The sequence below is a fragment of the Pteropus medius genome, unplaced genomic scaffold (genome assembly GCF_902729225.1).
Source record: "Pteropus medius unplaced genomic scaffold, Ma_sr-lr_union100, whole genome shotgun sequence".
NCBI lineage: Eukaryota > Metazoa > Chordata > Mammalia > Chiroptera > Pteropodidae > Pteropus > Pteropus medius.
Genome location: NW_024349800.1, coordinates 52,361,554 through 52,377,397, shown reverse-complemented (window position 1 = coordinate 52,377,397; position 15,844 = coordinate 52,361,554).

Sequence of the window (15,844 nt, the reverse complement as noted above, 5' to 3'; positions counted from 1 at the left end):
ATTGTATTAGCTAGGACCTCCAGCCCTCCAGCATAATATAGACTAGAAATGTTGGGGGTAGATATCCTTGCCTTGTTTCTTAGATGAAATTAAGCATTTAATGTTTCCTTATATGACGTTTAATGTTTCATGTATCTACATTTTCATAGATTCCCTTTATCATACTGGCAAAGCTCCTTTCAGTTTCTAGTTTGTCAACAGTTTTTATCATGAGCGGGTGTTCATTTTCTGTACCTGAGATAATCATGTGGGCTGCTTTTATTCTGATGACATGGTGACAAACATTGGTTGATTCTCTAAGGTTAAACTCTGCATTCTTGGAATAAACCACAATTGGTCCTTTTTACACATGGTTATATTTGATTCATTGATAATTTGCTAATTATTTTTGTGTCCTTATATAGGGATATTAGGGACACTATTATATTGTCCTTGTTAGATTTTGGCTCTTTGGATTGTCTTTATTATTTATATTTTATTTCATTGGTTTCTCCTTTTATCTCTTTTATATTCTTTCTTCTTAGTTTGATTTAAACTTGGTTTTCATTTCCTGGCTTCATTAGATGAAAGCTTAAAAAATTGATTTCAAACATGTCTTCATTTCTGTTTTCTCCTATGTTTATCTCTTCTCCTAAAAGTTTTGTAGTTTATCTCTTGCATTTAGGTCTATAATTCATCCCGTTAATTTTTGCATATAGTGTGAGGTAAGTAAGAGTTGAGATCCATTTTTCTGTTGTGATTATTCTAGCACAATTGGTTGAACATCATTTCGCCACTAAGTTGTATTGAGCCTTTATAGAAAATCAATTGGCCAAATTAATGTGCATGTATTTCTCCAATCTCTATTCTGTGCTATTTATCTAAGTGCATATATATATATATGTATATATATGTACATATATATATAATGTATATGTACATATATATATAATATATATATATATGTATATATACATATATATATATATATATTATATTCTCAATTACTATAGTTTTATAATAAGTCTGGAAATTGTTCCTTTTTTCAAAGTTGTTTTGGCTATTCTATGAATTTCCATATAAATTTTAGAATCTACTTATGAATTTATAGAAAAAGAGGACTGATGGAATTTAATTGGAATTAATTAGAATATATACATCATTTAGAAAGAACTGAGTTCTTGACACTATTATATCTTTTGATTTGTGAACAGTTTACATCTCCAGTTATTTGTGCCTTCTTTGATGTGCTCAACAACTTAGTTTTCAGGGTACAGCTTGCAAAATTTTTGTCAAATTTATTTCTATGCATTTCATATTTGTCATACTATTTTTAATAGAGTGGCTTTTTAAATATAATTCTGATTGCTCATTGTCACATATAGTAATATATAAAATACATACAATTGATTTTTATATTGATCTTATATCCTGCAACTTTGTTATGTTCACTTATGAGTTCTTACAGTTTTTTGTAAGTTTCTTAGAATTTTTTTACATAGATGATCATGTTATCTGCAAATAAAGAATATTTAATACTTTATTTCCAGTTTAAATGTTTTTTTATTTCTTTTTCTTGCCTTAATGCACTGGTAGCTCTTTCATTACCACATTGAATAGAACTGGGAAGAGCAGACATTCTTGCTTTCTTTTTGATCTTAGGTGAAAAGCATTAATTCTTTCAGGATCAAGTATATTTGTTATAAGTTTATCACAGATGCATTTTATCAAGTTGATGAAGTCTGCTTCTATTTCTGGTTTACTGTCTTTATCATGAATGTCACATGCTTTTGTTGCATTGATCGAGGTGATTAGAGGGTTTTTCTTTTTAGTCTAGTGAATTACACTGATTGATTTCCAAACGTTGACTCAATCTTGAATTTTGAGGTTTAACTCCACTTGTTATAATGTACCATTCTTTGTATGTATTGTTGAATCTAATTACCTAAAACTTAGAATTTATCATCTATTTTTATAAAGGATATTGGTCTGCCCATTTTTTTCCCTCATAATTTCTATCTATCTCTCATCCTGGTATCAGAGTAATTCTGGCCTCAAAGAATGAGTTAGAAAGCTCTCCTTCCCACAATTTTTTGGAAAAGTGTGCAGAATTATTATATTTTTTTCCTTTAAATAAATCTGGGACATACCAGTGAAGTCACATGGAACTAGAGTTTATTTGTAAGAATTTCTTTTACCTACAAATTCAATTTCTTTAATGGAAATTGATTTTTCAGTTTATCTATTTCTTTTGAGGAGTCTGTCCATTTAATCTAAATTGTCAAACTCATGGCCATAAAATTCTTCATAATATTCCTATATTATATTTTGATGTTTATAGGATCTTTAATGATGTTTCTGCTCTCATTTCTGATATTAGCAATTTGTATTTCTTCTCTTTTTTCCTGCTCTACATGATTTGAGGTTTATCTATTTTATTGATCTTCTCACAGGACTAGTTTTATTATTTTCATTATTTTTGTTTTCTTACTGCATTGAGCTCTGCTCTTTTTTGTTTTCTTTCTTATGCTTACTTTGTGTTTCACTTGTATTTTTTCTAGTTTCTGAGGTGAAAGCTTAGCTAAGATTCAGCAAAAATTTTTTACAAAGGCTATTTTATAAATGGTATGTAAATTTTTTATAGAGAGTATTTTAGGCTTTGAGATTCATATAATTTCTGTTGTAACTAATCAACCCTATTATTGTAACATAAAAGAAGCCATAGATAATGCATAAAATAAATTAACATGGCCGTTTCAATGAAATTTTATTTACATAAACAGGCAACAGGTTTTATTTTGCCCATCTGCCATAGTTCAACAATTCCCAGTTTACAATGATTTGAGAACTTTCATCTTTTCTAATGTAGGCACTCAGTGCTATGAATTTTCCTCTTAGTACTATTTTAGATGCATCCCGCAAATTTTGATTTGTCATGTTATCATTTTTATTGGAAAACGGATACTTTTGTTGTTGACTATGAATATGATCTTTACTATTCTCAATCACCACCATCTCTGGGGGCTCGGAGTGTCTCCTTACTATGGTATTACTAAATAAATGCAGACCAGGCATGAAAACCTCCACCACAGCTATCAAAGCTTCTGTACTCTCCTTTCTCTGGGCTCTTCATGGGACGCAGTGTCAGTTTCCATAATTTTCAAAGACACCCAAAGCCCAGGCTCCTTTCCAATCTCCTTCTCCAACTATGTTTCCTTCACCTCTTGAATAGAATGCCAGATCCCTTGCACCAACACCTGTCCACTAGCCTAAAACACAAATGTTGCAAGTTTGCTATTTCTGAGGATGGATACACTGGGAAAGAAACTACATTCGTTTAGGTTCCTGAAAAGGAGACATCCAAATAAGATTAGACATGCAAGAGATTGGCTGGAAGAAGGAGAAAGAAAATGGAGAGAGCGTCTTCAGATTATGACACAGATCTGACATTTCTGGAAAAAGGATTCGTGGAGGAAGAGTCTTGGCCTGCAGCACACTTTCAAAAAAAGGTTCAGCAAGGTTGTTGTACATACTCAAGCCAAATTCATTTATTGGAGCAGCCTCACATCTTGCTGGAATGGGTGCCTGCCTTAGCACCTGTACCATGCTTAGTCTTTGGCTAGGAGCAGCCCTCAGGAAGTATAACCTGTGAATGCAGTGATGGATCCCATAAAGAACTTGGAAAGAACTTCCAAACTGTCCAAAGCATCAGAGATCTTTATTCCAACCACTTCCTGTTACTAAAGGAAGTAGATGGAATAAAGAATACACTTTTATTACTTGTTGGTTTATAGCTGCTGCCATCACCAAGAAGCAGAGCTCACTCCTCTCACCATGAGTCACCAGTGCCAATGAAACCACACCATTGAAAGACCTTCTACACATTGACCATGCTTGCCCTCCATAGCAATCACATCTGTCAAAACAATATTTGACATACATATCTTGCCTTGTTCTGGACTGCAAGAACCACAGAAAAATATATCTGCTCCAATAAAGCAGTCCAATGTTATTATAAAGTCCACTAGATGTACTTCTCAAAACTTTATCAGCAGGCTGTGCCTAAAGAAGTGTGTGCTGTTATGAGCATCCTAGCTATGAATTTCTTGACTGTTGCCCATTAGTAAGAGCCACTGAAGCACTGGAAAATGTGATCAATGCAATGATGGATGTGCATAAAATTTGTGCTTTCTTAGATAGAAACCTAAATTGGATGATGGGTCTTTGAAGGCAAAGCAGATACAGACCAAAGGACTTTTCAGTTTGCACAAAGGATTAGTGAACCCAGAGTGGCAGAGACTAAACCGGCCAGAACATGGGCCATCTTGCACAACTTCTTCAGAAACAAGTTTCTCGTACATTAAATCTCCTAGAGATCCATAGACAAAATGCCTCACTGGGTAAACTGAGGCAGAAGAGTAAAACCAAAACCAAATATCATTCTCTCAATATCCTCTCCCCTTTGCGTGTAAGCTATTGAGCTACATCACTGCCTCCTTCAGCAGAGCTGTTATTATCTAGCTATGTCCTGCAATAATCACTGAAGACCTAATAGTTTTGTATTTCTGATAATAAGCTCTGCCCCTCGGTTATTCAAATGCCTCAGAAACAGCTTTCAATCTTTGAAGGCTCTGTAGTTCCCCAGCTGTGCATCTGCTGCCTGCAGCTGTGCTCTCCAAAAATGAAGCGTGAGGCAGTATCTGTCCACACAGATCAGCCCAAGGTTCTGTCCAGCCCCTAGCAGAGGCCAGAGTGCAAAACTGATTTAAAAATTTCCAGGGACATTTATCAATGGCATACCGGGGAGGCACTTTAACAAAACACTCTAACCTGCAGAATTGACATCAAGCTATTTTTAAGACTGTTTTTCCCATTTATTTAATTCATTTATTCGGCATATACCTTTTGAGGTCCTGTTTTGCACAAACCCTCTACTAGGCACCTGGGATACAAGGAAAAACAATGGGTTGTTGAAATAGCCTAAGGGAGCGTCTTGGTCCTAGATTATGGTCATAGAAGCTCAAAAGAAGAGATGTGGGTGTATTAGAGAGATATATAAGAAAACTAACACCCAGCCATCCCTGAGTACCTATTATATGCCAGGCATACAGTTTTCACTAGCATACTAATCTGGACTACTAAGATTTCTCTCACTTGGACTATTTCTACATCTAGCATCATATACCCAACCCTAGCTGGAACAAGGAATTTGAAAAGGAAGACCAGCAAGAGATGAGTATGGAAATATCGCAGGGATCAGACACAATGATTTAGATTAGTCTTTGTTTGGAAGACAACGAGAAGCCAGAGACTTAAGCAAATTTCACTATGGAAAGGTCACTTAGTCTTACATGCAGAAGTTGGATTCGAGTTGGGCAAGATTGGAGGTAAGGAGCCCACTTAGGAAACTGGCACAATAATCCAAGTCAAACATCCTGATAGCCTGAATTAGGAAAGTGGCAGGGGAACTGGAAAGACATTAGGAGGGCAAAATTGTAGGATCTGGTGCACAATTGGATGTAATAGGGGAGAGAGAGGAGGAGACCACAGAAGATGCCTACATTTCTGGAGACTGTGTGGATCGTGGTATCATTCCCTGAGCTCAGGACCACAGGTGGAGAAGCACGCAGGTGGAGAGGAAGAGCTCACTTTTTTCCATGTTGTGCTGGAGTCGTTCATTAGACAAGCAGGCAGGATGTTTGATAGACATGTGATGTGGTGATCTGGCATCAAGTAAAGATTCTGGGCTTGAGTATGGGGCTGATTGCTTTCAGCAAATTCTTGATAATGAAACCGTGATAAACTGTCAAGTCTTCCCATCAATTTTTACCCCCAACTGGGGCTCAGCAACCTCTCTAGATAAGAAACACCATCACTCATGCTTTCAAGCAGGTATCAGGATTGTGTAGCTGAGGGGAGGACTGAGACTAGACTGTAAGACCTCAAAAATCCCTGCATTTGAGCCTCTGAGTCATCAGACTTTTCCACCACCTAAAAATTATTTTCCTTTTCACATCATATGAAAGTTCAACTTAACTTTAGACACTCTAATGCTAAGACACCAAGATTACATTTCATAGAAGACTATGTGCTAACTCATGCTGTCTTTCAGGCTTCTCCTCCTCTCCAGGACCTCCACTTCCTCCTGGCACTTTCTCATTTTTTTTTTTTTACCACAAAATCCTGATCTTCTAGCCACTACCTCCCTTTCCCCCTAGCCCGCTTGCTCTCTCTTCTGCCTGCCCTAGTAATTCCCATCATATATCTCTGTGACTGATGAATAGGAAGTTAATCAAAGTGCAGTCAACTGTACCTTCGAATCATGGACTCATTTTGAGTTGTCTTAATTGACCCGTCTCCCTGGGAAAGATGAACTGTAGATAACAATCAGGAAGACTTGTGCAAAGAGTAAGGAGATGAGTCTTCTAAAATGAATATATGTCAAAGTCAGATGACAAGAACCTTAGGTTCACCTAAAATCATTCAGTTAGCCAGTCATCACTCAACAAATGTTTACCATGTTCCCCATATCAAGTCGGGACCTCCAGGAATTCAGATTTGTGTCTGTCTCTGCCCTCAAGATATTTTCTCTGCCTTTGCCTGAAGAAAGCTTAAAGACTATTCAGGGAAGGATGAGCTTGGAAGTCAGGTTCCTTGTGACACCAAAGAAAGAGATCATGGGCTGAGAAAGTGGTCCAGGTATGAACACTCTCTCAACATGAGTTAGCTTCACCTGCTAGGAAGAAGCAGAGGAGACTGCAGCAGGCACTGGCTAGTTATGTTCCAAACTGTTTCTCTTCTTTGGCCAGACAGAGCTGCCAGGCTACATTTCCCAATCTCTCCTTGCAGTTTGGTGTAGGGGTGTAGGAGAATTCTGGTCATTCAGTTTCATTGATGCCAATACATTCAGGCCAACCCTCCTCCAATTAGGGCACAGCTAGAAAGGGTGTGACCCACTCATAAAGGGCTTCAAGAGCAGAGTCTTCATCTCATTGGAGGAGGCTCTGTCCAGGCCAAACCAAGCTCTGATCTACAATTTCATTCCCCAACCATTTCTAGGAGCATATGTGCTCATATCATCTCCTAGATAAAGGAGAGTTAGAAAGCACTAGAACTGGGTCACGTCTTAGCCTCTCTCCAAGTCCTGCTCAGAAGTCTGTGATTATTCAAAATCAAAAGGACAGAGATCAAATTCAACTTAAATTCTAGTAGTGTCTGCACTCAGGAAGGATAATTGCAAAGGCGATCAGATTCTGTCGATCCTTCTATCACAAGGAAAAATCATTGGTTACCTACAGCAAGTCTATATATCACCATTCTAGATGTCAGTTCCAGAGAATACTAATTTAGCTTGGGCACCTGCTATGAAATGTAACCCAGCTGATATTCAAACATGCATAAACATCGTCATTTGCTAATAGTGGCTAATGGCTTTAATCACGGAATAAAACAAATCAATAATTAACCTTAGCAGAAGTGCAACTTGAATTCAAAAAATAATGAATTCACTAATGGTTCTTGCTGCCATTAGTACATATACATCAAGGTAAATATGCAGCAATGTGCCCATTTCCAAGTAGCTAATCTATTCATAAATTATCAGATTATGACTTCAATTTGGACTTGAAGAAGGGCAATAAATAATACATCCACCGAGTTATCTCTAATTTATTTTTTAAAAACTAAAAACTTACATGTGAAACCATTTATTTACCATCTGTATCCCCATTACATTCCGGGTCTGTGCCTGAAGCAGGTGGCAGAGAGCAACAGAGTGAGCTCTCTGGGTTAAGGAGCCCATGTCCCAGCAGAGTAGGCAACTACAACAATGTGATAATGGCATTAATAGAGAGCTGCTTTAATGCCAGATGCTCATGAGCTGCCTGGCAAAGGTAATGATTATGATAAAAGAGGTGACTGTTGAGTTACACCTTGAGGGATAAGTAGAGGTTGCCAGATAGGCAAACAGTGAAAGGCCAAAACATAAAAATAATTTTTAAAAAGGAACATAATGTCTCTAATATACTGCAAGTATATCCGCATGGCTGCAAAGCCAAGGACTCATAAGGGCACAACAGTTGCTAAGGTTAAGAGTCAGACCAGCCTGATCATATAGGAACTTGGGTATCCTGCTGAGGTTCTTTTATTTTTTTCTAATAGGTAATAGGAGCCACAAAGGACTGTCTATTAGTAATTAGAAATAAGACATACGAGCTTTGAGAATTTTGTTCATATGCCTTTGTAGCCGGTAGAGATAGGTTTTATTTGAGGAAATATGTCTTTTATCTTATTTGTCTCAATTCATAAGCAATTACCCTGAAGGCTCAAAAGACTGAATAATTCTCAGGATTTGGGAAGTGCTGAGCTGGACAACCCTTACGATAAATGCAGAGATTTCTGCCCAAAGGCTAGACTGTACTTATTTACATGTGAATATGATTTATATAATTTGTTTTGTGGTGTTTTCTTCCGAACTTAAGTTTGGATAAGTACAAGGTCTTTTAAGATAATTTGGCAGATTCTTTCTCTTTTTTATAAAGGGTGATATGGCAGATATATTTGGTTACTTACCTAGAGGCCAATCCCTTCTTCTTACATGCTAGGAGAGTCCTGATTTTGTTCCAGTGTCCACTGCTCCTGACATAGGTAAATTCTGATTGGTCAAAGCCAATCATGTAGGTGGGATTCTCCTTGCCAGTGATGGGTTTAAGCACAGGCCTGTGGCCAAATTCTGGTCAATGGTATGTTAGATAAGATTGGCTGGGGCTTCTGGGAAAAGTTTTTCTTTCTGATAAAAAGAAATATAATGATAGGACAAAGAATGTGCTGTTAAAATATTTATTATTTCTTATCTACGGAACCTGCCAAAAGTCACAGGCAAAAAGAGAATTTTGAAAACAGCAAGAAAAAAAGGACTCATTACATATGAGGGAGCATCAATAAGATTATGGGTAGATTTCTCAGCAGAAACTTTGCAGGCCAGTAGAGAGTAGGGATGACATATTAAAAACACTGAAAGAAAAAACTATCAACCAAGAATACTATACCATGCAGAACTGCCCTTCAGAAATGGAGAGATACTTTCCCAAACAAAATATGAAGAAGTTATCGCCACTAGACCTGCCTTACAAACAATGCTAAAAAGAGTTCTTTAAGCTGAAAGTATGCTAACTAGAAACATTAAAAGCATATGAATGTGTAAAATTCATCAGTAAAGGTAAATATGTAGTCAAAGTCAGGTTCTCTAATACTATAATAGCGAATAAATCACCTTTAATTCCAGTTTAAAAGTTAAAAAGTGAATGTATTAAAAATAACTATAACTAAATAATTAGTTTTGGGGTACACAATATAAAAAAGATGTAAATTGTAATATTAATAACCTAAAATGTGAGGATAGAAGAAGAAACTGTATAGCTTGTGTGCTATTGAAGTTAAGTTGTTATCAGCTTAAAAATAGGATGTTATAACTATAAGATACAGTAATCTCCCATTATTTGCAGTTTCGCAATCCACTGTCAACTGTGGTTCAAAAATATTAAACAGAAAATTTCAGAACTAAACAATTCATAAGATTTTTAAAAGTTTATTTATTTAAATTAGTTTCAAGCATACAGTACATTGGTTAGACATCTATATAGTTCATAAAATGATTCCCCCAATTGTTCCCTCCCTCCCCCAATTGTTCCCTCCCTCCATCATATTAATGTTAACTGCATTCTCTCTGCCGTGCTCCCCATCCCTGCGACCAACTATCAACTACTAATTTGTCCTTCTTTAACCCTTCACCACCCCATTCTCCCAGTCCCCCAATCCCCCTCTCCTCTGTCCTTTATCAAATTGTCCACTATATTTGTGAGTCTGTTTTTGATTAGTTTGTTCTTTTTGTTCCTTAGATTCCACATATAGTCATATAGTATTCATCTTTCTCTGTCTGACTTATTTTGGAGCATGATGAGATCTCGTGTCATCCCGCTCTGGCCCACCCTGGACATGAATCATCCCTTTGTCCAGCATATCCAGGCTGTATATGCTACCTGCCCACTAGTCACTTAGTAGCCATCTTAGTTATCAAATCAGCTGTCATGGTATCATAGTGCTTATGTTCAAATAACCCTTATTTTATTTAATAATGGCCCTAAAGTGCAAGAGGAGTGATGCTGGTGATTCAGACATGCCAAAGAGAAACTGTGAAATGCTTCCTTAAAGTGAAAAGGTGAAAGTTCTGAACTGAAGAAGAGAAAATCATATGTTGACATTGCTAAGATCTAAAGTGAGAACAAATTTTCTATCCATGAAACTGTGAAAAAGGAAAAAAAAATCATGCTAGTTGTTGCACCTCAGACTGCGAAAGCCATGGCCACGGTGTGTAATGAGTGCACAGTTAAGATGAAAAAGGCATTAAATTTATGGGTATAAGACATGAACAGAAAATGTGTTCCAATTGACGGCAACATGTTGTACCAGAAAGCGTTAAGCCTATACAACGACTTCAGCAAGTGATCTCCTGAAACAAGTGACACCAAGCTATTTACTACAAGTAAAGATGGTTATAAAGAAGTTGAATTTGATACTATCCATGTTTTTAGACGTCCACTGGGGCTCTTGAAACATATACCCCACTGATAAAAAGGAAACCACTGTATTTTATGTAAGCCTTATGGGAACCATGAAAGAAAAACCTGAGAAATATATACAAAAAATTAAGGTAAAGGATTCAAAGCATACCATCACAAAAAGTTATAAAGTCACAAAGGAAGACAGCAAGAGATGACAAAAGGAATAAAAGAACAGCAAAACCATGAGAAAACAATTAATAAAATGATAATAGTAAGTCATTAGTTATCAATTCTACTTTAAATATAAATGGATTAAATTTTCTAATCAAAACACATAGAATGTCAAAACAAGTTAAAAAAAGATCCAGTGATAAGCTGCTTATAACAGACTGAGTTTAGCTTTAAGGACACACATAGGCTGAAAGTGAGGGATAGAAAAAATATTACAAGCAAATGGTAACCAAAAAAAAAAAAAAAAAAACAGTGGTGGCTACACTTATGTCAGAAAAAAGTAGATGTCTAGCTAAAAATGGTCACAAGAGACAAAGAAGGTAATTGTATAATAATAAAGGGGTAAATTCATTAAGAAATTATAACAATTATAAGCATTTATGTACCTAACATCAGAGCACCTAAATATTTAAAGCAAATACTAAAAGGAGAAATAAACAGCAATACAATAATAGTAGGGGACTTAATATCCCCCACTCAACAACAGATCATTCAGACAGAAAATCAATAAGGAAACAGAGTATTTGAACAACAAATGTAGCAAACAAAACTAACAGGCATAAACAGAACATTTTATTCAATAGCAGAATATACATTCTTCTTAAGTACACACATAGAACATTATCCATGATGGATCATGTGTTTTAGGCCACAAAAGAGGCACAACAAATTCAAGAAGACAGAAATTATGTGAAATTATGTGAAGTATCTTTTCCAATCACAATGATATGAAACTAGAAATCAATAACAGGAGGAAATTGGAAAATTCACAAATATATGGATAATAAACAACACACTCCTGAAAAACCAATAGATAAAAGAAGAAATCAAAACAGAAATCAAAAAATATCAAAACATATAGGATGCAGCAATAGCAGTTCTAAGAGGAAAGTATATAACTATAAATTAAGAAAAAAATAATTACCTCAAATAAACAGCCTAACATTATACCTCAAGGAACTAGAAGAAAAACAGACTAAACCCAAAGGTAGCAGAGGAAGTAAATATAGAGCAGAAATAAGTCAGATAAAAAATCAAAAAACAATAGAAAAGAACAAAATTGAGTTGACTTTTTTTGAAAAGATAAACAAAATGGACAAAACTTTAGCTAAGCCAAGAAAAAGAGAAGACTCAAGTAAATAAAATTATAAATGAAAGATGAGACATTACAACTGATACCACAGAAATATAAAGAATCATACAGACCACTCTGAACAATTATACACCAACAAATTGGACAACTAGAAGAAATAGATAAATTCTTAGAAATATAAAACTTACCAAGATTAAATCATGAAGAAGTACAAAATCTGAAGAAACTAATATTGAGGAAGGAGGTTGAATCAGTAATCAAAAATATCAAAAATATCAGAAAGTCCAGGATCGGATGGTTTCACTGGTGGATTCTACCGAACATTTAAAAAAATTAATAGACATTCTTCCTAAACTATTTCAAAAAATTGAAGAAGGAACACTCCCAAATTCATTTTATAAAGCCAGTATTATCCTGATAACAAAACCAACAAAGCCAGATACGGATATTACAAGAAAAAAAACTATAAGCTAAGATCCCTGATAAATAATGAGTATAGACACAAAAGTTCCCAGAGTACCTAGAATGAAAACAGGAGACTCTATGGTATTTGTAAAACATAAAGTGTCATTGCCAATTTGCAGATACTAGAGAAGGGGCTGACATTATCAGTCCGTAGAGTTGAGAACAGATTAGCTAAGAGCAGCTCTGGAGGCAGGGAGTCCAGGGCTATAGTTCCTAACAGGAGCGGTGGAAATGGAGGGGAGGGGACAGATCAGGGGATATTTGGGAAATTATGCCATAAAACTTGGGTGTCTCATTGGTTATATAGAGTATGAAGACGGAGAGACTCAGATAAGCCTATATGGCGTAACAGACATTCTGTGTCATCATAATGAAAAAATACTATAATGACTGTTAAGACAGACGGTACTTCATGTCATAGTGACAGACAAATACCATCTATCATGGTGACATATAAACGTACCAATTATTATGTCAGGTAACCATGTCATAGACAGATATCATATGTTTCACATGGCCTTTATAGACAACTACCATGGCATAATCATGGCACACATTTATTATGTCTTCATGACATACAGATACAATGGAACAACATGAGATAGAGATATAGACCATTGTATGTCAGACAAACAAAATCTTAGCAACTAAAAGACACACAAAAGTAGTGTGACTTATTATGTCAACTTGATAGCTTCCACTTTTAATGAAAGTGGTATTATTCATGTACATAGTCATAAAACTAATAATGGTTTTAAACAAAGGAGAAGTTTTGCATTTTGCTCAAACAGTCCTTAAGATAAGTGCTTAGAACTATTTACTCAGATTAGCATCCCTGTGATAACTGGTGTTACCTTTTCTGGTCCATTATCTGGACCAGATGGTTTCACTGGTAAATTCTATCAATGGAGACAGCAGCCAGAATGGAGACTGTAAGCTCCTCTAGAATGAGCACCAAGTGTTTTTCACTTCCTTTTCACCCTTTTTGCTTTTTATATTATGTGGCATTTACTATGTTCCAAGTACCATTTTTAAGTGCTTTCACATTCTATCCTAGTCCTTATAACAACCCTATGAGGCAGAAACAATATTCCCATTTAACTGATGAAGAAAATGAGACATGCAAGCTAGTGGGTGGTGAAACTGAGATTCAGATGCAAGCAGCCTAGAATCCAAGCTCTTCACCTCCCCGTGGATGCTGCCTCTGCATCCGTTAGAATGCTTTCAGTTGTAAGCAACAGAACTCATCTCAAACTGGCTTGAACATTAAAAGGAATTTATTGGCCCCCATAACTTAATTAGGTGTGGCCTTAGGGGAAGTTTGATTCAAAGGCTCAAGGGACATGACTAGGACCTGAGTTGTAACTCTCGAATTCTCAGCTAAAGTTTCTTGGCATTGGCTCTATCCTCCGTAGGCTCTTCCTGATTGTCACCAGATGGCTGTCCACAGTCTTTGGACATGTTTCTAGGTTTCAATACAGAGGAAGAGACAGGTCCTCATACCTGATATCTTAAATGAAAGTCTTTGTGTTGACTCCTGCTGGCCCTTGATGACCTGGATTAAGTCATGAAACTCATCAGATTAATCACTGTGACTAGCTGCTGGGAGGATGGTGTGGGGTCATGGAATTCACTGACCCAGTTAACCCGGGCCACGCCTATAGCTGGAGTTAGAGGTAATCTCTTCTAAACCCTAGCCATGGAAAATTTTCTTTTGGCAGAGAAAATCAGGGCAATAAATCCTGAAGGGGAAACCAACGAATGTCCATTATACCATCTTATCCCCACCACATAGATTAATACCTGGCATGGAGCAAATGTTCAGGGAATGTTTGCTACTTGGATGGGTGGATGGAGAAAAAACTCACAACTAGGATGTAAAAGCTCCACTGGAACATTTTCCAACCTTTAAAAGCTCCAAGTTAGTTACCAGGAAGAGCCACATGGATCATGGAACCAGAGTGAGGATGAGCTGACTGAGACATGTTTCCCCCCGCAACTCACGACTTTGATCACATAGTCTCTTCAGTGATTATAATTAGGCTGTTGCTCTAGGCAACAATTCTTGACTCTTAAACTTGAGACAAGACATCTTTTGCATCTCTTCAGGGTTAGTAGTGAGCCCAACTCTTCTGGGATTCATGGATTATAATGTCTCAATCGTCTCTATCCTTGAGCAGTCCTGGTCCTCAGCTACATCCTATAGAGAAACTATTGGGTTTCCACCGCCACTTGAAAACCTCCTGGATCTGGTGTAAGTGTGTTTTAAATGATTCATTCTGGAATCCTTTAAAGATCACTGGGGAAGGAAAACATATTGCTCATTTAAAGAAAATACTGGTTTTCCTCATTTCTAGCATGGAATATAAAAGTTTAGGACTTGCTTCATCCTAGCCTCCTTATAGACTTCAGCCCACCTGTGAAAACTGGGCCTAGAAATCATTATAGCCCCCTTCAGTATGGGCATTATAGTGGCTCTGGTTCCTTGATATCCCTCTTCCATGCCCCAGGCCCATGAGGTGCTGCACCTGGCTCTCACAGTTTCCTTGGAGCTAATTGATGGACAACACATTTGGACTCAATTGTCAGCTTTGGCCTCAACACCCACGACAAGACATGACTTGCTTATATTGACAGTTCTACTCCATGTCCCATCCTGAGTCTAGTGGAACTAAGGTCTGGTCTGTATCAATCGTAATCCATGCCTCATATCAAGAGTGGCCTGTAAGATTGGGAGGAAGAGTCTTAGAATCATGGAAAGTCCTTAAAGATTGCACTGTCAAATACCTAACAGAAAAGGGAGAATAACTTGCCCCGGGCCACATTGAGATAAAAATCAGAACCAGAACTGAAACCATCCAATCCCCAGGCCAGGGCTTTGTTACAACAAATCTGTTTACACATCTGTACTTGCAAAATGGCTATCACATTCCTCATGCTGTATGCTTCTCGAGGATCCCACATGTGTCTGTGCGTGTATCCATGTGCATGCGCGGACAGGAGAAAGGCATGATAAACAGAGAAGACTTGACAACTTTCAAAGGACAGTTATGGGGACATAGCACAAACATGCCTCCAGCCTGGCCAGTGCCCACCTACTCAGAAAGATCATTCATGGGAAGAATGGAAAATATGACAACCCACTTCTGTGCACAGCGATACAGATCTATTTCTACTGGGGGGAAAAAAAGGAATTTAACACAAAATGCAGATTGCTGAAGTCCTTCCTCCTCTTCCTGCAGACTGTACCCAGCAGTACAGGCAAGCCAGAACCGGTGGTGAATGGCTGGAGAAATAAGGTGAGGAAATCTGTCATGCCTTTTTCTCCAGTGTCTCTGCACTTATTTAAAAGCCATTTCGCTAAATTTAAGGTCCCAAGACACTTGTGACTATACTGAAAATCAAAGTCACTTAGGAAACTAGAAAATGACGATGACTAGGTTTGGAACAAGATCTGAGGATGGAAAGTGGTTGCCCAAGCAAGTTTTTCATGGTCATCCCTGCCAGGTGTGGCTGA